Genomic DNA, 24000 nt, shown 5'->3' with positions numbered 1-24000 from the left:
CTCTGTAGACCGGATGGCCTTGAGCTCAGAGATCCACCTGCTTCTGTCTCCTGGAATTAAAAGTATGTGCCAGCACTGCCTGGTTTCTTTGCTCATTTGTTAACTGGATTGTTCTCTCTCCCTTTCTGACTTCAGTAAATGGCTCATTCATCTCTCAGATCCCAGTTATCTTGCCTCATCTTTAATGTGATTGAAGGCAATAAAGCTTTTCTATGAGTTCTGAGAGTGATAAGTGTGTCTGCCCAGGTCTGGAACTGTGATCTCATACATATTCATACAATTATTTGAATAATGTCTGTTTTTCTTGAGTTTGCAAGAGCAGGCAGCACATCCGGCCTTGTTCCCTGGATTAACCGCTGAGCACGCTGAGCACGCTAGTGCTGGCCCTAACACACAGCAGGAGCTCCATTAATAGAACAAGGGGTGCCTAATAACCTCACCAGGGTGAAGCTGGGGCTGGGGCTGCGGCAGAGAGGTCGTCCTGCAGAGAGCACCTCCAGTCCAGAGAGAGCACAGGATTCCAAAGACCCCTTACGACAGTGGCGGGGGCAGATGGCCAACAGTGATCCCCAAAGCAGTACAGCCAAACCTGCCAGACCAGTGTCAGGAATTCTAATGTGCAAGCTGAGCCGAGACAAACAAATGACAAAAAGACTTTTTTTTTTTTTTTTTTTTTTTTTTTTTTTTTTTTTAGGAAATCATTTGAGGCAAGGAAACAGTCAGGGCAAGCCAGGCCCCGTACATATTGGAGGAGGCAGCATTTTTACTGCACTGGGTTATTCTTCTTCAAGAAGAGCAATTCTCCAACCAGAGAGCAGTGAAGGCAATTCCAGAGGGAGGACGTCAGACTGGAGGACACACTGATTACGCGCCGGCTTCAGATGAATCTCATTAGAACTTGGGAACATGACTGCAAAGCCATCATCCATGATTTCTGAGAAACTTGGGCAAGAAGCCCGATACCCAGAATGTGTGAAATGTTTGTCAGCCTTTAAAAAGCAAGAATGTGCAAATGGATTAAATCTAATGACCTCTGACTTCCAAACTTGAAATTAATTAATGCTATGAATCTGGACTAGATTTGTAACAGAGTGCCTAGAAAGTGGAATTCAGAAAATTTTCTGCCTCACTACGCTTCCATTTGAAACTTGCCAGCAAGCAAGATGAAGAGAGCCGGTCTCCTTGGAGAACAATTGAGTGAACAGTCTTCTTCAGCCCGGGGAACACTGGCAACTGTGCCACTACCCCAAGGGTGAGACCTGACATTTCCTCCTAACGCTTAGCTTGGTGGAAGCTGCTCTCCCTGTTTCTTGGTGTGAAGTGCTGATTGCTGGAAGCAGCCAAACAAAACCACAGAGGGTTAAGGAGCCTTCTGGGGGAGAAGAAATCACAACTAATTTTTGTGTAGGATAAGCATTACCACATCTCTCATGGATTGAAGTAGAAATACCTGAATCATGCATGACTTCCACCAGAAACCCCCATGGGCTCTCTTTGGTTATGAGAGCTTGTGGGCTGAAGGCCTTGCTTCAGGAATCCCAATGAGCCACTTGTCCTGATACGCCAATTCAAGACCAGTAACGGTGACAAAGGAAAGGAGATCTCGTCAATGTTTTCACTGGAAAGAGGAATAAAGGTGTCCAGACTCACCCTAGAGTCCATTTTCAGAGGACGGACATGAGGTTTAGGTCTGAATTGAGGAAAAATTGGGGCAGAGGGCAAGAGGCTTGCATAATGAATCAATCTTGGTCAAGGTTTGGTCTGGTTGCCTGGGTTCTGGTTGTACAAGTAGGATAAGAAAATAGTTTCTCTTTTAGGCTTCTCTTAAGGTGATTCTCTGCAGAGTGCTACCCCCTCATCATTTATAATTACCCTCATTTGAGGAGCGATCTTGAGGCTCATGTTCACCTGTGCTTAGTGTGGAGGAACAGTCCTTTGTCGTAGAGATGTTTATCAATGTGTCCTGTTGTTCCTGGAACCCAAAGTAACTGCAGCGTAGGACAATGACTGGAGCACGTTTTGTAGTACCGAAGTGGGGTATTGTAAAAGCTGACAGTAATATGACTAAAGGGTATATATATATATATATATATATATATATATATATATATATACACATATATACATATACATACATATATATATGAAAACAGAGAGGACAGGATTGACCCTGTTCTCAGTGGGCCCAAGGAAGAAATCAGTGCTTTTTAAACAAAGTTTCTAAATGCCTGTTGTACTCCTAAGGGAGAAGCATGGCAGCTGGGAGGGGGACATGGAATGGTGGCTCGAGCGTTCCCTTGCTCACGTGACTAAGGCTGAAATACCCTCCCAGCCCACATGCTCCAGAAGCCTAAGGAAGCATGCAATGTTCTTATCTCAGACCAACATTGGTGACACTAACTTCAGCCTTTGGGAGTCTGGATATTTATTATCAGTTTAGAAGATTGTATGAAGCCTTCAGATTTCAGAAGCAACACTGCTGGCAGCAACCGGGCAGTGAGAGTCAGCTATACATGCACACCCGAGTGGAGGGAAGGGTTAATGTGATCTCTAAGTCTAATGCAACTGGTACCCTCTGTAAAAAGAGGAAACACGAAGACACGAAGAGGAAGGCCTGCTAAGCGAAGCAGAGACCATTGTGAGGGGCCTGCAAGCCAAGGGATGCCAGCAACCCAGGAGCAAGGCAGAGACTGTGGACAGATCATGGCTTGAAGCCTCCAGAAGGAAGTGACCTGCCTACACCCCAGTTCCCAGAACTTCAGGAGAATATGTTCATGGATTTTGTTTTTTAATCAAGTCTGTGATAGTTTGTAAAGCAGCTCAAACAGCGATTTGATTTGAGCATGTGTGGTTCAAGAGACTAGTCTGGGAAAATAAATTATGTGACTCTTACCTGAATCCTCAAGTTGTAAGGCAAGTTACACTGGTTAGGCTCCCTACAGGTGTCCCGCTTCTTATGATGAGTCAGGAAAATGCTAAACTAATGGCATCTTGCCATATTTCTGTGGCTCAGCTTAAAACGCGTGACTTTGTGTGCAGTTAAAATATGAAGGTCTCTAGATAGCTTCACCTCTAGTCAGACCGACAGGCCAGCACTGGCCTGGAAAGCCGCGTGGTCCTTCACACCAACCTGGATTAGGCATTGAGGATGCTTTTTCACCAAGTGCACGCATGGCACAGAATGGGCAGAGAAGACAAGTCTGCTAGGAATCCACAGTCCAGGTCAGGACAGCAGGCACGGTGAGCCTGGAGCCCACATTAGGGAGAGTAATGTAAAGTTAAACTTCAGTTGTAAAACAAAACAAAACATTGTAAGGATGAACAGAGGATCTGGCTTGAGAGTAAATTGTGTGGGCAAAGGTTGGGAGTTTTGCAGCTGACGCTAACTCAAATAGGTTGTGGTGACTCAAAAAGGTAACCAAGGCAACTGTTGACAGAGATGCGCTAGTAACACCAGCTCACTAAACAAGTTTCTTACCCTAGGAAGAATGATCGTGATTCAGGTCGCTAAAGTATTTAGTGGGAAAATCATATGATGAGTACTAGCTGATATGCAGCAGAGATGCAGGGTGTCCTGTGAGGAGGTTCCGGGAAAATGCCGAGCTCATATTAAATATGGAATGCGGAGTCTCAAGTTTCCAAGCTGTTCCTTCACAGGAGTGCCTTTCCTCACGGAGACAGCTACATAGGCACCAGCAGAGGAGTTGGAGGGGCAGAAATGGGTCAGCAGGCGAGCGGCCGTGGGCCTTGCCATCGCGGTGATCTAGCAAACAAGAGGTGTGACAGTGCCTGGTGCCTGCCCCACCACACAATGCCGCTCTCTTACCTCCCAAATCTTCCAGAAAGGTCTCGGCTGGGAAATGTCGGCTCCAAACTCTATAAAGAAGGGAAGTCTGGAAATTGTGCTTTTAAAAATAATATATATTTTCTTTGAGCCAGGGTCTCTCCATGTATCCTGGCTATCTTGCAGCTTACTGCATAGACCAGGCTGACCTCAAACTCACAGACATTTGCCTGCCTCTGCCTCCCAAGTGTTAGTATTAAAGGTGTGCATGACATTCATTTAAAAGCAGTATTTTTAATAAATAAAGATTTATTTTAGTTTTAGTTCTCTGTGTATGCATGTATGTGTGTGTGTGTGTGTGTGTGTGTGTGTGTGTGTGCGCACATGAGTGCCGGTGTCTGGGGAGGAAAGAAGAGGGCATCAGATCCCCTGGAACTGGAGTTATAGGTGTTGCGAGCCCCTGGTGTGGGTGCTGGGAATCAAACTTAGGTCGGTCCTCTTCAAGAGTAGCACGTGTTCTCAAGTGCTGAGCTATCTCTGTAGCTCCAGTAATACCTCTTATTCTTTGAAAGTTGCATGCATTTATATAATACAGACTGATCATAGCCATCCACCACTATCCCCCTGCAGCTCCTAGCGCCACAATCCCACCCCCCTCCGAACTTCATGTCTTCTTTTTTTATTATTATTAATAGCATCTTGAGTCCAGTCAGTGCTGCGGATATGTGCACGGGTCCATGGCCATCCACTGGGGTATGAGCAACCTTTTTAGTGGCCATGTCCCCTAAGGAGACTCTCCTTTTTCTTCTTAGTGATTATCTACTGCCAGTAGCTCATCTGATAAGGGTGAGGCCTCGGAGGCTCCACCCTCTTTCATGCTGGAACTTTGAGCGTCTTGATTCTGTACAGGTCTTAGGCAGGAACCCAGGCCTATGGGTTGGTGAGTGCAACAGCCACGTCATGTTCAGAAGTCAGCCCTGCACAGCTCTCTGCTGGCTCTTACTTTCTTTCTAGCCTCTCTTCCTCAAAGCTCCCTGAGGGTGGGGTGTTAGTATAGATGACCCAACCATAACTGAGCACTTGGAATTATTTAAACTTGGTGATTTGACCAGTTATCAGCTTCTGGATTAAATACTACCTACTGCAAAAAGTTTCTTTGCCCGAAGTTGAGAGCAGCGCAGTTCTATAGGTATAAACACAAAGATTTAGAGAGCAGTTTGACAGTGTGAGCATTTAACACGACAACAACAGTAGCCCCACCCTCTCCCCCAGGCCTACATCTAACGCAGCATCTGAAAGACGAGTTTTTAAAAATTTCATTGAGCTGGGGGTGGGGCAGGGTGTGGCTTAGCGAGCAAGTGAATGTTTTGCTTGAGTTTGCTCTTCATCACCACACACACACAATTCATTTTCATTTTAAATATCAGATTAAAACTTTTTTTTGCACAAATTTCCCTTTCACTGAGTTTCCCCAAATGTTAACGTCTTACAAAACTGTAAGCCAGGGACTCAACTTTGAATACTATTAGCTCATTTATAAGTTGCATTCAAATTAAGTCAATTGTCCCTAATCACCCTTTTCTGGCCCAGAATCTTATTTAACTCAGATGCTTATATAGCATTTAGCTTTCAGGTCTTTTTAGGCTTCCGCAACCTAGGACAGCTCATTTATCTTCTGGAGAAAACCAAACACAAACAAAACAAAAAGCTCTTCAAGAATAAATACATTAAGCCAGAAAATGTTAGAGTAGTGAGACTCTGGAAAGCAAAGACCCAGAAGTGCCACTGTTAGCATTGCCAGCCTGGAGGAAAGCCTCGGAAGGATGCATTCATTGTTTTCAAAGCAGCTTCCACATTGGATGACTTTATGCAGAAGATGGAGAAGACTAATTTTTTGTTGTTGTTGTTTCCCAAGCTGTTGAAAGCACAAGAAATAAGTAAATGCAGCCTAGGAAGAGCTTAGCTTGGTACTAGACAGGACATCGGATTGACTGGAAATGACTCTCTGAGGCCTTGGCCTTGTGTTATTTTGAGCTGGATCAGGACTGACAGACAGACCTGCAAAGCAAGAAGCCAGGTAGAGGCAGATCAGGGATAGAGCAGCTGTCCAGTATCACATGGCTTGGGGCGTTTCCAGCCCAGAGCAGAGAGCAGAAGATTCAGACTCTCAGTTGAAGAAGGTTGAAGAGCTAGCAACTAGAGCAGGGGACACCTCTGCAAACAGGTCAACTGCTGAAGTGACTTCTTCTGCTGTGTGCTTCTGCCATGGTGTGCTGCCTTGCCCCAGGCCCAAGAATAGCATGTTAAATGACCATGGACAGATAGGTACATCTGAAGTAGTGAGCTACTCTGTTAAAGTTTATTGTATCTGCTTCCCAAACACACAGCCTATTGCTGTTGCCTTTGGTCCCCCCCTCCCCCCCCGCCAGAGGTAGATCAGCCCCTGTTGTTGAAGACACCGCAGAAACAGTCCAGATGCCCCTGTGCTGGACCTGGTCTGAATGACCCCTCCCTTCAGACTAGCTTTCATGGTACCAGAAGGTGCATGCAAGTTTCCAAAGGAGGCAACTAATAGGCTAACCCAGCTTTGATGCCTATGAACCACATCAACAACCAGCACGGTGTAAAAACCCCACAGAGGTGCAGTAGTCACACACATATCTTGGCAGTAACCAATGGCTAAGTGGACTTAAGACCTGCCCAACAAGAGATACATGTCTGGTACTGGAAACCTCGCTAACTTTTAAGTGCTTATGGCCCATGGTGATTGGTGGAGAATCTACAGCCACTAACTTGCTAAACCAGCATAATCCCTAACAGCAATCTGTAAACGTTTGTCCTTGTGCCCACAGATAAGTGCAACCTTCATCCCTCATCAAGGGAAGTTCTCTTTTCAATAGACAGAGACCATTGCGGAAAACCTCAACCAGTTAGTATAAAAAGGTGTAAAGCCCATTCGTCCCCAGTGGATACATTTACAAAACACTCCCGTACCTGAGGACCAGGGAACGTTGCAGAAGACAGGGGGAAAGACTGTGAGAACCAGAGGATCATTTTGATGTGAGATTGTGTCTCCTACTAACACCAGAAGCTGTTCCCATGAAGCTTCACCAACATGTCTGCCCATAAGCTTGCTGAACAAGGAGGACTCCAATGAACATACCGAAGGGACAGGAAAGCCGATGAAGCCACAGCCCTACACAAAAAAACCATAGGCGCCAGGTAAGGCTGGGAGGGGGAGAGGTGGTTCTCCCTAGGAAGAACACAGCAAATGGCTGTCCAGTGCCAAAAAGTCAGTGCTGAAAGCACACAAATGAGTAACATTATGTAGGCTCAACAGGTTATGTTTGGAAGTATTTATGTGTATGCAAATAGATATATGCATGCGATAACAATTAAAAAGAGGCTGTAAATTTTGAAGGAGAGCAAATCTCAGTAAAAGCCACACACAGTCACCTTTACCTGTCCTTAGAAATGCGGCTAGACCCACCTCCCCCAATGCTGGTGGGCATTATGTGTCAAAAGAAACAAACGCTTTCTCCTTCAGAATTTCACAATCCAGGAGGCTGTTACAAACTCAGAATGTGCCCTTTCGGGAGCCTGCTGTCAGAATGGTGGCGCTTCCTATTTAAGAAGGGAACTTAGGAGGCTGCTTGTTTCCAGTCCTTTCTCTCACCTTGTTTCCCTCCTGCCTCCCTCCCCAAATAAAAACAAGAAACAGTAAAAAAAAAAAAAAATTTTTTTTTGAAGGAGAGTGGGAGAGTATTTGGGAGGGTTCAGAGGGAGGAAAGGGAAGGGAGAGAGGTTTTGATTAAAATACAAACTCAAAAATAAACAAAGAAATCGTCTCTATTACTTTGTTCTAGTATCAGAGGGCTGATGAATAAATAAGGAATAAGTAAGCTTTTGTTTAAGTTTTTATTTTTAGATGCACTTCAGACTTCACATGACCTGAAAGACAGTGTTAGGATTAGAATCAGATTCTATGGAATTAAACCAATAGATAGCGACTGTTGGTTAAAGGAAAAGGATCAATATTCCCATCCTTTTCACTTTTTTGAACTTCAGTTACAAGATCCTTTCAGATGAGCTAGTATGCATGAGAACCACTGGAAGAAATCCATCAGAGCAAAAAAAAAGTCATAAGGGAGGGAAGTGAAGAGAAGGAAGGAGGGAGGGAGAGAAGGAGGGGCTTGTTTTTTTTTTTTTATTTTTCTGTTCTTTTTCCCTGGCACTGGGGATCAAACAGAGCATTGCACACGCTAGGCGAGTCTGCTACCATTCAGCTATATCTCCACCCTTCAAAAACCTGCTTCTCATCCTTTTTCTTCCCTTCCTACCCCATAGCTCTATCATTTTTATTTCGTTAACAAAATTAATACATTTTTAAAACTCATTTTGAACCCTGAACTCATTATACATCCCAGGCAGGCCTTGAATTTACACCCTTTCTGCCTCAGCCTATTGGATTTTTGGGATTGATTGTGGACGCCACCGCACCCATATGAGGGGGTGTGATGGGGGTGGCCTTTGTCAGCACCCAGGCCAGCTGCCCTAACAAAGTGTGTGCACTCCTGGCAGGAGACTTCTGGGCTGAGCTCAGCGCTGCACCCTGGCAGTCCTCCCCTGGAAAACCACCAAGACCCACACAGAAGTCCACAGTCCAGAGGACCATGGCTCCGGAGAGCTGGGGAGACCAGCGGAGATCAACAGCAATGACAACAGAGCATCCAAGTTCCAGGAATCGCTCAGCCCTCGTCGCCACCTGGCGTGGTTGATGTCCCTGGGTATAATTTGGAGGCGTTAAGATTTCTTTCTCAGCAGGGCCCTCCAGAGGTTTAAAGGCTAAAATGAGTGGACACTGGACAAGAGTCTCTGTCAGTGAGGAGAAGTGCCTGTTCAAGAGGTCATGCCCGCCAGCGCTTTCACAGCCTCAGGTGGCTGGCCAAGCATCACCTCCCAGTCGCTGCCTCTTTGATCTCAGGTAAGAGAAGCTGTTGACAGAACTATCAGTCATCAGCTATTGTCCTGCACTAGATGGTAGCATTCCTTGATTTTTTTTTCCCCCTGTGAGAGAGGGTTTCTCTGTGTAGCCCTGGCTGTCCTGGAACTTGCTCGATACCCTCGGCTGGCCTCAAACTCACAGAGATCTGCCTGCCTCTGCCACCCCCCAAGAGCTGGGATTAAAGGCGTGTGCTACTACTGCTAGGCTTGATATGTTTTGTTTTTTAACTTAATGTTTCTGATCTTAAAATTACAAAATAGCGTCTGGTGTGGTGGCTCACTTCTGTAATCCCAGTACTCAAGAGGTTGAGGCAGGAGGATTTAAAAGTGTGTTTAAAGCCAGCCTGGGTTAGCAAACAGTGTGTCACCTAATCTCCAAAACCAAAATAGAAACAAAGGAACAGAACCCTATAAAATTGGCTAGAATAAGATATCATGTATCAGCACAAAGCAAGGCCTGGCCCAGAAACTTAGTTTCCTCTTCCTTTCCTCAGATCTTCAGTGGTTGCGTGCAGGGAGATAGTCAACACACAGCTAAGACTACGGCTTAAGCTTCCTGAGAACTTAGTTTCAGCCGGGCACCGTGCTGTGGTTCTTTTCGCTGGTGGCGGTTGGCCGATTCCCTCGATCCCTACGGAGTCCTCTGGCGTATGTACAGATACTGCCACTACTTACAAAAAGGAGCAAGCACAGAGAGTAGAAGTGCACAGGCCCGCAGAGCCGGGGCACACAAGAGGCAGTGTTCAGCTCCCACGGTCCAGTCCCGGAGGCCCTGCTCCCAAGTGTTCTGCGGTAGAGTCGTTACCTCTGTGGACACAAACCCAATCCCCGCTCAGCCTGAAAGTGGGTAATAGCAATGAAATATGGGTTACCTCTGGTTAGCGCAAGACCGTGGCCAGATGGGACTTAGTTCCATCTGCTTTCCGAGTCAGGGGTAATTTGATCTTTTAATTTAATATCACTAAACGGCCACGTGCAAGAAAGGGTTGTGTGTGACCAGATTAACATAATACTATGTGTCATGGATGGACATTAGCTTGAGTTCAGCTGGATGTAACATTTTAGGCCAAATATGTCAAAGGAGGAAAGATCCTTTTAGAGCGCAATGCTTGGAAACTAACGTTTCAAGAGTTGCAGTGAAAAGTAAGGATTTCTCGAGACAAAGGAGCTTAGGAATGATTTACAGTGACCCCGAATGATCAGGGTGAGATGGGGAAGCAGCTGGTACTAAAGTGGAAGATGGAGGTACTGAGCTGCATGGAAATAGGGGTTGCCATGGAAGCCTACCATGCTGGGCAAGGCGGTTCAGAAACACAAGGGACGGCAGAGTCCAGGCCAAGGATGTAGATGGGCCAGATTCTACTTGGAGAGCCCTGCGTGGCTGACAGGATGTGTCCAAGTTGTCACCCAAACAGGGGTGAGCTACACTGAATTTCTGCTTCAATCAATGGCCACATATTTCTTCCTTGGCAAGAGCCAGGACACAGAGATGAGATCACAGCTGTCTCAGGAAGTTCATGTGCCTTCTGGGACAGATTGGCGGGCATGTGATTGCAATGCTGCATAATGATTATTTTTATAGACTTGGCTGGAATGTGGCTTGAAGGAGCAAAGAGGAAGCTGGTCCAATACCGAGAAGGTGCAGTCTAAACTACAGCTTGGAGAAGAGCATGTTTTCTAAGTGGATGGCCGTGGAGTGCTATCTCTCTGGACAGAGCGAGCTTCATTTGCAGGAAGCTGAATCAGAGCTAGGTAGGTGTGGCTGGGAAAGTGCGATGTTGGCGTGATACTGGAGGACTTGAGCGGGAACATGTGATGGAGGAAGGCGGGCAGAGCATGAGTTCAGTTTAAGGATTTAGTTTGTCCTGAAGGCTCTACTTGCCTGTGGTGGCTTGCAAAGGTCTCCTGCTAGGGGACTATGCTCCAGGACAGTGTTTTTCAGCACTGTCCCCCGAGGGTCATAGGTTCCAAGACCCCCAGTGAATACTACAGGTTGATCAGATTCCTTACATAGAATGACACAGATTTGCATTTCATGTGTGCACAGCCTCCCAGACACTTTTAGTCCCCTTTCAGTCACCTATAATTCCCCAATGCAGCTAAATGCTATGCAGCTAAATGCTATGCAGCTAAATGCTATGCAGCTAATTGCTACACTGTACTATTTAGGAAACAGCAGTAAGAATAAAAGTCGGTGTGTGTTCGGTACAGATGCATTTTTTTCTTTCTCTTATTCACAATTGGTTAAATACATAGGTATAGAACCTATAGAAACAGGTGCTGCCCTATTTGTCAAAATCCAGATCACAACCCATTAGCAGGTAATCAAATCAATTTTCTTGAGCATTGCCTTGGTGGGGTTGGGGACCTTCTTTTTGTCTTTTCCAATCTGTCATGGACTGATTCTTTTGTAAAATAAAATAAAACAGCAACAGGGAACTAGAGAAAAGGGTCACACACTTAGATATTACAATACTGCTAAATTCTGTAAGTTTCTAAAGTGTCCTTTGTTTTCTAACAGTTTCTTTGGGATGTAATCAACAGACTGTACAATTTACCCAACTAGTGTTTATGATTCAATGATTCTTAGTACATTCATTCATACATACATTATACTACAATCAATTCTAGAACATTTCCATGCCTCCTAAAACAAACTTTCTACCCATTATGAGTTAATCTCTTTCCCTCCAGACTCCCGTCCCCCAACTCCTAGGCGGTCACTAACCTATTTTCTGTTTCTATAGAGTTGTCAGTTCCTGGCACTTCACATAAACGGGATAGCTCAATATGTGGTCTTTTATGACTGACTTTTCCCCTTTATACATCTTTATTATTATTGATTTTCCATACATCCTGACCACAGTTTCCCTTCCTCCACTCCTCCAGTCCCCCCCCATCCACTTCTCTCCCCCAAATCCACTCCTCCTTCATTTTCCTTCAGAAAGAACAGGCCTCCCTGATCTTTTTTATCATAATTTATATTTCAAGTAAATTCATACTAATGCTTGAAAGAAATTCGAATGAATCCCAAATAAGGGCCATTTCCAAAGATCTCAATGGAGCTGCTCTGAGTTATCATAAAGCTAATCGACTATCTGAAAGCATAGTCAATTATTGCCACCATCAGGACGGGTGAGTGGTTAGGGCAGGACAATTTCAGCATAGCACTTGGCATCCATACCACCAGATTCCGGACACACCCAGCCCCAAGCCATGAGGGCGGATTGGAGGTCTCCATTGCCTGGAAATGGCAATTGAAATGGGAAATGTAGATAGGATTGAATGTACAGGACTTCCCCAAGTCTCCAACTTCCTGAAGACGCTCAAGCAGAGGTGTACACTGTGAGGGCCCTGCCTTATCTCCCTGGTGCTTCCAGAGGCCTCTGTAGTGTCGAGCATGGTGCAGATCTTCTTTGTTGACATCCTCGGTCCCTTTGGAACAGGCAACCACCTTCCCACAGGAATGCAGGAGAAAAAGAACCAAGCACCACCTTTCCCAGTACATGTGGTGATTTCCTGTAGGCCAGAGCCTAGCAACAGACAGCTTGAATCCTCTCAGCATTCCCTTCAAACACATCTTTTTCGGAATCTCAGCCTCGGTGGCGTCCTCAGTAACAAGCAACCTGTGGTCCTGTTACAGCCAAGACACGGGAAAAGCTCCATAGGCCAACTGGCCCCACCTTGCTCCTGAGTAATCCTGAGAAACCGCCTCCCTTCCTATCCTCCTTCCCCTCCCCCCTCCCACCCAGCCTCCCCCCCCCCCCCCCTGTGCTGTCTGCCAAATGCAGACTGTTCCCAAGGCTGTGGAAACTGCACAGCAGGATCTTGCTGCCCCCATCTACTTTCTGTTCACTCACACAATGAAAGATCTTTAGTCAGGACAGGTGGGCCCAGAGAAGCTTCTCTTCAGCAGAAGGAAGCCAAGGAGGAAATCAGACAGAAGTGGCAGATGTTTCCCAGTGCCTCCATGCTGGGGACTGCGAGCCCTAGGAAGGCAGAGGCAGGAGGATCTCAGTGAGTTCAGCATAAGCCTGACCTACAAAGACAGTTCCAGAACAGCCAGGACTGTTACACAGAGAAACCCTTGAAAAACTAAAACAGAACAAAATTAATATGAATGAAATACAGATTGTACAAGGCAAAGCACACTCTGAGGGCCAAACCAGTCTGCGGGCATTCAGCGCATGTTCAGAGACTGGGCCCACTCAGGCCCTGCAGGCAGCTGCCAGAAAGTGGACGCTGCAGGCATCGCTCTGCTGCTGTATGGAAGCAGCATGCAGGAAAGAAGGCAGAGGAGGTCAAGATGGGAGCAAGGGGTGGAGAAGGAGCTGGCGTTGGCACCCATAGGAATGGCAGAGGCAAGTCCTAGAACAGGGAGGCTGACTCCTGGGATGGGAGGGGGCACTCCTGGACTGTAGAAGAGAAGATGTCCACACCGTGAGCAAGGCTCACCAGGGTACCAGGAAGGAGCCAGCAAACACACCTATGGGCTTCTAGTTCAAAGTCATGTTTCTCATGACCTGGAGAAGCACTGCAGCCTGGGCTCCCAGGAGCTCCCTAGAGCTCGCCCCAAACAGGCCCTGGGTACCAGAACTCACCGATTGTTAGAAAAATAACAGGTTCAGCCCAAGTTTGAGAAGGTCCATGGCTGGCTAGTCATGTGCACCAAGGCGGGGAAAATTTTCCTTGATGCGTCCGAAGACGAAACCCCAAAATGCACATCTGCCCATAGCAAGGGTCATACCCTGTTCAATTTCAGTGGCTAAGCAGGTGCACCCACTGATTCTCTGGTTTCCTTTGTCTAAGCAGGGACTCAGAAGTTTGCAGGTGTCTGTTCTTTCTAACGAGTAATAATCTCCGACTCCTGACGCTCTCCTCGCACAGGGCCTAGTGTCTCCTCTGCCTCCTCGGCTCACTGGCCCACAGGCCACTTACTGTGCTAGCCACGTGGTCTGGCTCTGCAGCCCTGGTGGCACAGTCTCCAAAACTCATCGGTCTGGTAGTGTGGGTCCATGTCTCTATTTTTATTACTGACTAGCATTCCACTGTGTAGATGCACCACACTTGGCTTATCTGGCTGATGGACCTGTGATCTGTGTTCTCTTGTTGGCTATTATGAGTAATGCCCTTATGAATACTGACAAAGGGGTTCAGGGTGAAAAGACAGACTCCTTTCTCTTGGGTGTTACACCCAGGAGTGGAACCGATGGGTCATATGAGAACTCTATCTTTATCTTTTTGAGGAACTTCTAGACTGGTTTCCACAGAATCTGCACCACTTACATTCCATCAACAGGATGGACTTTCTAATTTCTCTGTATTCTTGTCAACACTTGCTATTATCCGTGGGTTTATTTTTGCTGTACTGTGGTTTGGGTTTCCATTTCCCTGGTGATTAATGATTCATGTGCTCCACCCCCACTCTCCATCCTGCTCTTACCCCTTCCCTGACTAGTCGTAGGCAGCTTAGCCACCATCATCTGAGCAGCTGCAAAGTGTGAATGTGTCACACAGAGGAAGGCTGAGTGTCAGTTCATGAGCTTTAGCCAGTGTTAGTCAACTTCCTACTGCTGTAACGCATACTAGAGATAAGTAACACAAAGCAAAAGGGCTTATTTGGCCTTTGGCAGACATGAAAATGGAGAGCAGAATACTGATTATCTAGAGATGGGAGGGTGGCCTGGAGGAAAATGAATATTCCCTGCTAATAGGAGGAACGTTTATTTCAGGCAGGATAAAAGTGTTCTGGAATCCACTGCGGTAATGGCTACATGATCCCGTGAACACACTGATTAACAGTTTGAAGATGTCTCGTCTGTTGCTCACCAGATGAGCCCATTGCCTTTGGGCTTATGGTGAGGCAGTCTACCACAATGGAAATATGTGATGGAGTAAGACCACTTCCCTCATGGCCAGGAAGAGAGAGAAAGGTACATCAGCTTGAATGTAGTGTTCATAAACTCAAAGTCACCAATAATATGTTGGTGTCACATTAAGGGAAAGAAATTAAAAGCACTTCCACTTGGATTCACTTAACCAAGTGCGAACACAGACTTAGATTCTCTGCTCTCTCCCACTGTGTCTTCTGCTGTCTCCGATCTGTCTGTTGTATGGGTCTGAGTCTGTGTCTGCCAGAAAGTGTCTCGTGCATCTGCCTGTCCCTGTGTCTGTCCGTATATGCCTCCAACAAAGGGCTCTGCTCTGTATTTGCTGAACGACACAGAAAACATCACATGGGGAGGGAATGAAGAATACGTTACAGAAATCTTAACAGTCTTTCACGGGATTAAATCACTGACTCCAGCTGATCCCAACCAACCCAGATAATAAATAAACAAACAAAAATAAATAAATAAATAAATAAACAAACACCATTACAAAATGTCCAAATGCTGTGCCCATCATTTATGGGAGATATTTGCTTCTAAGGTCGCTTTTCAAGCTCTATGTTGTCTCGGCAATAACTATGATAGCACACACACAGACACACGTGCATTGCTCTCTGGACCAGAGGCATATATGGAACAGCACATAGTCTGAGATTGCTGCTCTGCTAAGATTGGCTTAGATTGTGAAAGCTCATCACACAGGAAATCCCGAGTAAGTAAGGTTGGTTGATAATTGTCCTCTTCAGGTTAAATAAACAGGAACACAGGGGTCTTAAGCGTCGAGTGACTTCCGTGTATATTTCTCTGCAGTCCCTTTGAATGTAACAACGATCTTCGTAATAGTACATCACTGCAGACGCTGACTGGAGGTCACATTCCAATGACAGGAAGACTTCTCACGGGACCCATCTCTTCAAGTTTCCGCTCTGGCCCAGTAGTGCCAAGCTAGAAACCTCACACAGGGGCCTTTCAGAGACATTCTGGATCCAAACTGCAGTGGCTGGATACACGTGTTTATGTGTTCTGGACTGTAACATAAAATACATTTGTATTCTCAATACTGTAAGCTTCGGGCCTAGAGCTCTCCTAACACCCGTCCTCAATCAGAATAGGCTAAGCCATCCTTGTCAAGAGGGACATTGTCCTATCAAACAAACACGCCTATGGCAAAAGCCAATCTCAAAGCCAAGAGCCACTGGCTAAACCCTGAGAAAAATTGCCTGGGATCTCCAAAACTGAACCTAATTTTTAAAAATGCCTAAGTTCCAAGTCAATTTAATTAATTCAATAGACTGCTTAGAACTAAGTAAGAAAATAACAATATTTTCAAAATATTTTTAACACCTTGTTAATCTGATAAAAAATTTAAAATATCTGATATTATTTCATGAAAACAGGGTTATTTAAAATAAATCAGTTTGGGGCTGGGAAGATAGTTCAGGGTTTAAGAGCAGCTGTTGCTCTTACAAAGGACCCAGTTCACATCTATTTGTTTGTTTGTTTGTTTGTTTGTTTATTTATTTATTTAATGTATACGAGTGATCTGTCTTCATGCACACCAGAAGAGGGATTTAGATCCTATTACAGATGGTTGTGAGCTACCGTGTGACTCCTGGGAATTGAACGCAGAACCCCCCCGAAGAGCAGCCAGTCCTTTTAATGGCTGAGCCATTTCTCCAGCCCTGAGGACCCAGGGCTGAACCCACATGGTGGCTCACAACTGTTCTCAGTTCCAGACAGTCCAGTGCTCTCTTCTGAGATCCGCAGGAAATAGGGAAGCCATGATACACATCCATACACGCAAGTGAAAGACTAATTAAAAATAAAATACATTTTTTTTTTAAAAAAAGGAGTTCATTTGCTTTTCCAGGCATGACAGGACACACCTGTAATCCCAGCACCTGAGAGGCTGAGGCAGGAGTATCGCAAGTTTGGGGTTATAGAGTAATGCCCTGTCTTAAAGACAAAATGATGCTGGATCTGGTGGCATGGACCTTTAATCCCAGCACTCTGGAGGCAGAGGCAGGAAGATTTCTGTGAGTTCGAGGCCAGCCTACAGAGTCAGCCAAGACTACATAGCCAGATCTTTCCTCAAAGAAAAGATACAAAAATAAAATTAAAATAATGAGACATGTCCAAAGGCAGGCTCTTCCTGTCCACTCTTGATGGGCATATATGTGCACACATTTGAATGCAGATGTGTGCTGACTCTGACAAAGCTTGCTATAAAGCCCCACTGTGCCTCCTTTAGAGCCGTGTGGTCGCCATGCTGCAAAGGGCCACCCGGGTGTTTAGCAAAGCAGACAGCCGTGCCTTCCAGGTATAGCACAGTCTTTCCTGTTGTACTACATCTGTCTGTCCATTGGTCTATGGGGATCAGCTTGCATAGTTGTGGTGACATGGCCTGAGTGTTCTGTCAGTCTCAGGAAGCCCCTCTCTTAGGGGACAGCCTCCTGGCTACCACAGGCTCAGCCACAATCTCTGAAGACAGGAGTTTTTGCCCTTAAAAAAAAATCCTCTGTTGCTTTGGGACCCAGTCTTGAGGTTCCTTGCAAGGGTCTTTTACCAGCTCGTTCTGATTTCTGGCTGATGGGAGGCGGCCAGAGGCCAGCTGTGGGATGTTAGGTATGTTTTCTGGAGAAACAGTAGGGACTTTTTGTGCCCAGGAAGACGCCCTTGCTAGTTAAGGCCTCATCCCTTGGCTCAAAGCTTTGTTCTCTCATAAAACACACATTCCTGAAATCATACAAATGCTCTCATAATTAAATAACTTTACCATTTCCTAAGAACTCCCACATCCAGACTAGCCATTCAACTTCAGCCGAACCGGGGCACTAAGGTTGTGAGCACTATTTTACTGAGGAGCGTTTTCAGTCAGTGCTCTGTCTCTATGAGAAAATGCCTGAGACAGACTTACAAGAAGGAAAACACTTGGTTTGCCTCAGTCTGTTTTACACTACTGCCTTCGGACCTGAGGAAAGAAAGCACCTTGTGGCGAAAGCACATGGCAAGGGGAAGCTGCTTGCCTTGAGCTAGCCAGGAAGGAAAGAGAGGGAAGAAAGGACTGAGATCCAATAGCCACGTCAAGAGAATGCCCACAGGGAATTAACTTCCTTCCACCAGGCCCCGCTGGCACCATCATATCACCTGGGGACCAAACCTTTAATACATGAGTCTTGGGAGGACATTTCAGGAGGTCAGTATCTCATCCATCAGACCACTAATCTTCTGGACTCCTCCTAAGTTACCTTCTTTCATCTACCATGACCCAGGTAGGGCCAGGAACTGACCCAGAGCTAGCGTGCATGTGATGGGTTCTTTTCTGAGCCTCTTGGGTCCTCCCCGAGTCATTTTCACCTCAGTGTAAACCACCAGCCCTCTTCCAGCAAGCAAAGAGAAGAGTGGTGCAGGAGACTGCCTACAAGGGACAGGCCCAACAAATGGGTGGATGTCATTTGATGGCAGGCTGAATGAATCAGTGCAGGGATGGGGGAGACCAGGGCTAGGAGATCTCGATCCTGAACTTGCTGGTCTGCCCTGCCTGAGGTCACTGGACTCTCTGAGGCTGTGACAATAACAGACATATGGACTTAGGATCCAGAAGATAGAGGCTTGAGTTTCCATAAGCCTCTGGTTGCTCATCAGTGCAATGAGAATAGTAAGAGTGCCCACCCTGAAGTGGTGCACACACATGCACATGCATGCGTGCACGCACGCACGTGCACACACACACACACACACACACACACACACACACACGCTTATCACAGAAAAAATTAAAAGATGCTCTATAGTACTCATGTCCAATCCCAATAAATGTTGTACTGGCTAGTTTAGCCCTTCCATCCATTGCCCACATAACTCATGGCTCCATCCTACTGTATGTCTCTCTCTAGCTTCTTCTTCCATCCTTGAAAGGGCCATTGGGATTTGCATGTGAATTAGAGACAGCTGAGACAAGAGAGGATGCAGGCTGCATTTGAGTCCCTACCACCTCTGTTCCTTGTGGAAACAGGTTGAGCCCACAGGTCCAGCATTGGGGACCAGACTCTCTCTTTGTTGTTTATTCCATCAGTGTACCTGCCATCTAAGTTGACCCAAGTGACGGGTGCTGAGGTTCAGCTTTAGTCTTCAGATGCAGCTCTTACCCAAGAAAGTCACTGGTTTGGGTCCCAACCAATGGGCCAAAACATGCTGTGGACAGACCAAGACCAGAGGTGTTCTACAACTGCTCAGTCTATGGGGTTTGGTATACTCCTACTAGTAGGCTAGTGCCCTCCCAGGGGGTATCAGTAATCCTCAGAAGTCCTGATTCTTTCCCTAGCCCCATGCCTCAGAATCTCCCAACCCCATTAGCACCCCACCCCAATCACTTTTCTGCTATTTTGAGGACCCCATCCAGATTTAGACCACTGCATATATGTGTTCTACCTGGGAAAAGTGCGATGCAAAACAAGACCACAGCTATGAAGCTAACTGTGTAACAGCCCAGCATTCAATCTGCCAAGAACTCCTCAAGCCTGGAAACCTCAATTTCCTCCCTTCAAAGGGAGTTTGATAACACTTTCTCTACAAGGTTATGGCATGGATTAAGATGACTTATGGAACTTCCTAACATGCTGGGCACACATTCAGCACACTTAATAAATGTTTCCTCCACTTCTGGGCAGAAAAGTTGCAGGCCAGAATTTAAAATCAGTCAGGGCACAAGTGGCCTCCTCTTTCTGTGTGCTATTCACACCCTAACATTGACTAGAGGGGGAAGAGGTACTATCTCAAGCCCAGAGAACTTCCCAAATGGTGAGGAAAATGCAAAACACATGCTCTGTTGGCAACCCAAAATGGTGCCGTGAACACCACCCCGGGACCCAACAGATCCAGGGAGATCACTGCTGTAGCTGTTCTTCGCCTGGAACATCTGGCTGCAAGGAGTCTTTTTTCTTTTAATATTTTATGATTTTTTTTAAAGTGATCTTTGTTCTCTGAGGACTTCACATGTTTTGATCATAGTCACACCTCTTCACCCAACTCCTTCCAGATCCACACCCCTCTTCCCTACACACTCAAATTTGAGTCACCCCCCCTTGTTTAAACCATCGAGTTTAATTCTGGCTGCTCCTATGGGCCCATCCACGGGAGCATTGCCAACCTCCCAGGGTCAAATACTTAAAAGTAAAAGGACTTCCCCTCTCTCATCAACGATCTTCTGCCAATAATTGATGTGGGATTCCCCTCTGTATGCTGTGAATATGTTTTATTACCATTGGTTAATAAAGAAGCTGCTTTGGCCTATGGCAGGGCAGAATATAGCTAGACGGGAAAACTAAACTGAATACAGGGAGAAAGATGGTAGAGTCAGGCAGATGCCATGTAGCTGCTGAAGAAGTGCCAGAACCTTACTGGTAAGCCACAGCCCTCATGGCAATACACAGATTAATAGAAATGGGTTAATTTAAGATATAAGAGCTAGCTAGGAATATGCCTGAGCCATTGGCCAAATGGTGTCGTTATTTGGGTCTGGGTGACAGGGAAGCAAAAACACAGTCTCTGTTTACAAATAATTCCTCAATTAGGGGTGGAACTTTGCCGGCCTCTTGCTAAGATTCTATCTCACTAAACTTGAACCAGTCTTGTGTATGCTGTCAAACTCTCTGTGAGTTTACATCTTCCCTGTTGTGCCTGGAGAACACTATTTCTTTGTAATCTTCTACCACCTCTGGACCCTTTCAATCTTTTGCCCCCTCTTCTGTGATGATCTATGGGCCTTGGGAGAAGGATATAGATATAGATATCTCATTTAGGACTCAATATTCTACTTGAAGTCCTAGCTAGAACAGTTAGGCAAGTGAAGGAGACCAAGGGGTTACACACAGGACAGACAGGAAGAAGCCAAAGCATCCTTGTCTGGAGATGATGTGGTTCCAAGCATGAAAACTCGGAGGGGGTTGCTTTTAGGCAAGCGGCAGAAGCAGCAGTGTTCATTAGAGCATTCTCCCCTTTCTTCAAGAGCTCTGAAGAGTTTTGTTCTTTGAGAATCTTGTACAGTGTAATTTGATCATATTCACACCCCTTCACCCAACTCCTCCCATACCAATATCCCTTTTCCCTACACACCCAACTTTGAGTCCTCTTTCTTTTTTTTTTAAAAAAATCAAGTCTAATTTAGGCTGCTCCTGTGGGGCCATCCACTGGGGTGTGGCTAACCTCCCAGGGGCCAAATACTTAAAAATAAAAGGACTTCCCCTCTCTCATCAGCTATCAGTTGCCAATAATTCCTCAGTTAGGGGTGGGACTTTCAACACAAAAATGTAAGTCAGAGGGTGTCTGTGGAAGACAGAGCTGACCTTTGAAAAGCAGACTGCTATGCCCAAAATGTGTTCCTAGAAGGGGAGAGAGATGGGGACTTATTGTAGCATTCTCTTCCAGATGACCCCCAGCTAGAATCCAGGACCTTTGTTGTTAGTGGCGTGAAGGCCAGAAATCGATAACAACTTGGTGAAAGGTTTCAAGAGACTCTGGGGTAAGGAGAGCACAGCTGCCTGGGGACCTGGATGATGAGGCACCTGCCGAAATGCCAGCATCTCTGATGGCTGTGGTGACCATGTCTTTCCTCCTAACACATTTCGTGAGGAAGAATTGCTGGCACTCAGCACAATTGTTGACGGCAGAGCAACTAAACACACAGGCACAACAACAGCCTTGGTCTGGGTCCAGTCTCCCAACGGCCCAGGTCTTGATTTCCTTGCCTGCAAAATAAGACAGTGAGAGCAGAGGGGAGCAAGGGAGCCCACACAGAGCACTTAGGACAGGGCTGGCAAGAGTTCCATTCTACATAAGTGTCAATTGTTACTTTGCAGCCAACTAAAAAAGTCATGAGCTATATTTGCCTTTCGATGTATTCTCCCGGGTTTGCTAGGTATGCGATTGTATCATCAGCAAATAACAGTGGATTTGGCAGTTCTTTTTCCCATAATCCCACTTCCTATTTTTACTTCCTGCTGTATCCGTTAGCTATAAGATAGGCCCTTGGGGTGCTCAGTGGAACAGCAATAGCCAAACTGAATTTTCTAGCAGCTTTGGGAAGGATGGATGTGAGATTAAAAAAAAAAAAAAAAAAAAGGTGGCAGGAAGCAGCGTGGTGTGGCTGGGAAGCCATTGTGTGATGTGGCAATCACACTTGCTCTGGGTAAGAGCCTAGAAAACAGAAAGGAGGGGCCCCAGGGAAGAGACACCGTGCAGTCAAGGAGAATGGATGTGGCAATGGTGGTCAGTCATAGAGATAAATCAGGAACATGACTACCAAGCCAAATTCACTGAAATTTCAGTTGATTTATTCAAGTGAAAAGGGGAGAAAGAAAGGCAGATTTTCAGTTCATGGTTAGTTTGGAAACAATAGAATTAATTGCAAGTACTTTATCAGCTAGCACAAGGTGGCTATTTCCAACGTATTTTACAACTGATTAATGCTTGCAACTTTTTTTTTTTATAGTTTACAAAGCAGCTTCCTGTAGTTGACCTTACTTAGTCCTCACCAAATCTCCATGAGGATGGTCCTCAAACTTTGTCTATAGGAAACGCTAACGTAAAGGTTCAAAGCTCAGGGAGCCTGACCACCAGCCTTAAGAGCTTCCCGCAGTACTGGTTCTGTGGCCATTGGCGCGATCTATCGCCTCTCTGGGCCTGGGTTCCGTAGAGCTCTGATGGAGTCTGCTGTGGGCCTGTTTTCTTCAGCCACGCCACCGAGACATGTGCAGAGAAGGAAAAACAAGGAATAAACAGAAGACAGAGGTCAAGAAGCTCACAGTGGGTGGAGCGATGGAGTTCTCAGGCAGCCACGGGGCCCACAGGGAGGCTGTGGCTCCGAGGAGCATTCTGAAGGGATGGCTGTGAGGAGGAATGGGTGTGGCAAGGAGGAGAAGTCATGGTGAACATACATATAGGGTAGACTCCAAAACAGGCCTGGCCATGGCAAGGGTGGGAGCAGCCCTTTGGCCTACAGTGGAAAATCCCAGCCAGAGGCAAGAATTTCATTCAACAAATATTTATGGCGCCTACCCAGTGCAAAGAGGCACTGGGTCCAGTTCTGCCGCGATGCTAAGGTGCTGCTGACAAAGAGGGCCAGTGGCAAAGGCAAGGAAGATGGGCAGAAACCAGGCTGGCTACTAAGGACTTGGTCTCATGTGGAGGCATGACCCCCTGAGAACCAGGGTTCAGCAGCTAATGGATCCTACCCTCTAGCAAAGAGAAAAATAAAATACAAAAAGATAGCTGAGTCACTGACCACTGGGGACATGCCCAGGCAGAGCCCAGTGGCTCCGAGGGCTAATGGGATCAAAATATGTTCTAATAACGGCAGCATGGGGGCAAGGGGGTCAAAAAGGAAGCCTTAACAGTCAGGTGGAGCCACGGGCGCTTTCCTCTCCCTTCCTGTTCTGCTTTCTTAGCAGTACCAGCCCTGAGCTCGCTGAGGGAACCGAATGGAGGCAGACTGTCTTCCTGACTTAATTTCTCTACCTTTTCTCCACATCCCAGGGCCTGATTGTGTTGCTAACTGCTCCTGGCCCCTCTCACCAGCTGCTCACTGTCCTGCCTTGCCACAGGTCCGTGCCCCACCGGGAGCGGGCTAACCCTACTCTTGCACCCCTCCACCCTTAGCCTGCAGATTAGTTCAGTCTCTGCTCTTGCCTCCGACTTTCCCCTGGCAGGGTCCAGGTCCTCTAGGCTAGGTCAGCTGTACCTAGCCTCAAACAAAAGGACCCCAGAGTGAATGGAAAAGGTCGAAAGACCAACCTCATCCAGCTCCTGAGAACTATCATGACTGGGTGAGAACGGCCTCGCGCGTGGCCTTTGCTCAGGAAATAGCGCTCCTAAAGGTCAAAGCTGAGGGTGCCTGGGTGCTAAGGCTGCTGCTGAAGTGTTACCCAGTGATGCCTCCGGGTTGTAAAGCTGCTTAGAGTTTACAAAGCACTACCACACTGTGTTCTCACAGAAGTTCCGGGACCGTGGCCACCCCGCACAGAGGAGGGAACTGAGGTATGGGGCGGTAAGTACCGACCCTCACTCAGCAGCCTCTAGTAGGAATCAGGTGTGAGCCTAGGCCTTTATGGATCCGACTTTGACCCTCCACTTGAGACCAGGGCCCACCCAGCATCAAGAGGGCTGGCAAAGCCTGTATGTTACAGGCTGCACCATATTGTAGGTCCTGCCTCCTGCCTCCTTTAGTAGCTCTGGCCCTGCTGTGTCACCCGGCCTTCGCCTGGAATGTCCTTTCCCACTGTCCCCTGCTCTTTCATCAAGAAAGACTCACTTCTCTACATCGAC

The 24000-nt window shown here is 46.5% G+C and overlaps 2 long non-coding RNA genes across 5 annotated transcripts in view; both read left to right on the top strand.

Moving 5' to 3' along the window:
- LOC125406464 (uncharacterized) overlaps window positions 1-4107 on the top strand; it is a 120367-nt gene extending 116260 nt beyond the window's left edge. For all 3 annotated transcript variants that reach the window (XR_014997639.2, XR_014997637.2, XR_014997638.2), the window contains exon 4: window positions 695-4107. This is a non-coding gene — a long non-coding RNA (uncharacterized LOC125406464). The remainder of the gene's footprint in view (window positions 1-694) is intronic.
- A 2113-nt stretch (window positions 4108-6220) lies between these two features.
- On the top strand, window positions 6221-22049 carry LOC125406463 (uncharacterized). 2 transcript variants are annotated; one of them, XR_007233913.3, is made up of 4 exons: window positions 6221-7006; window positions 8366-8768; window positions 9283-10540; window positions 21106-22049. It is a non-coding gene; the product is annotated as an uncharacterized LOC125406463 (long non-coding RNA). The 2 variants fall into 2 exon arrangements; XR_007233911.3 differs by lacking the exon at window positions 21106-22049 and having other exon boundaries at window positions 9283-10996.
- Window positions 22050-24000: the final 1951 nt, after the last annotated feature.

Source organism: Myodes glareolus, chromosome 17 (genome assembly GCF_982192425.1).
Source record: "Myodes glareolus chromosome 17, mMyoGla1.1, whole genome shotgun sequence".
In the NCBI taxonomy this organism is placed as follows: Eukaryota; Metazoa; Chordata; class Mammalia; order Rodentia; family Cricetidae; genus Myodes; species Myodes glareolus.
This window is presented reverse-complemented; position numbering and strand designations above follow the sequence as displayed.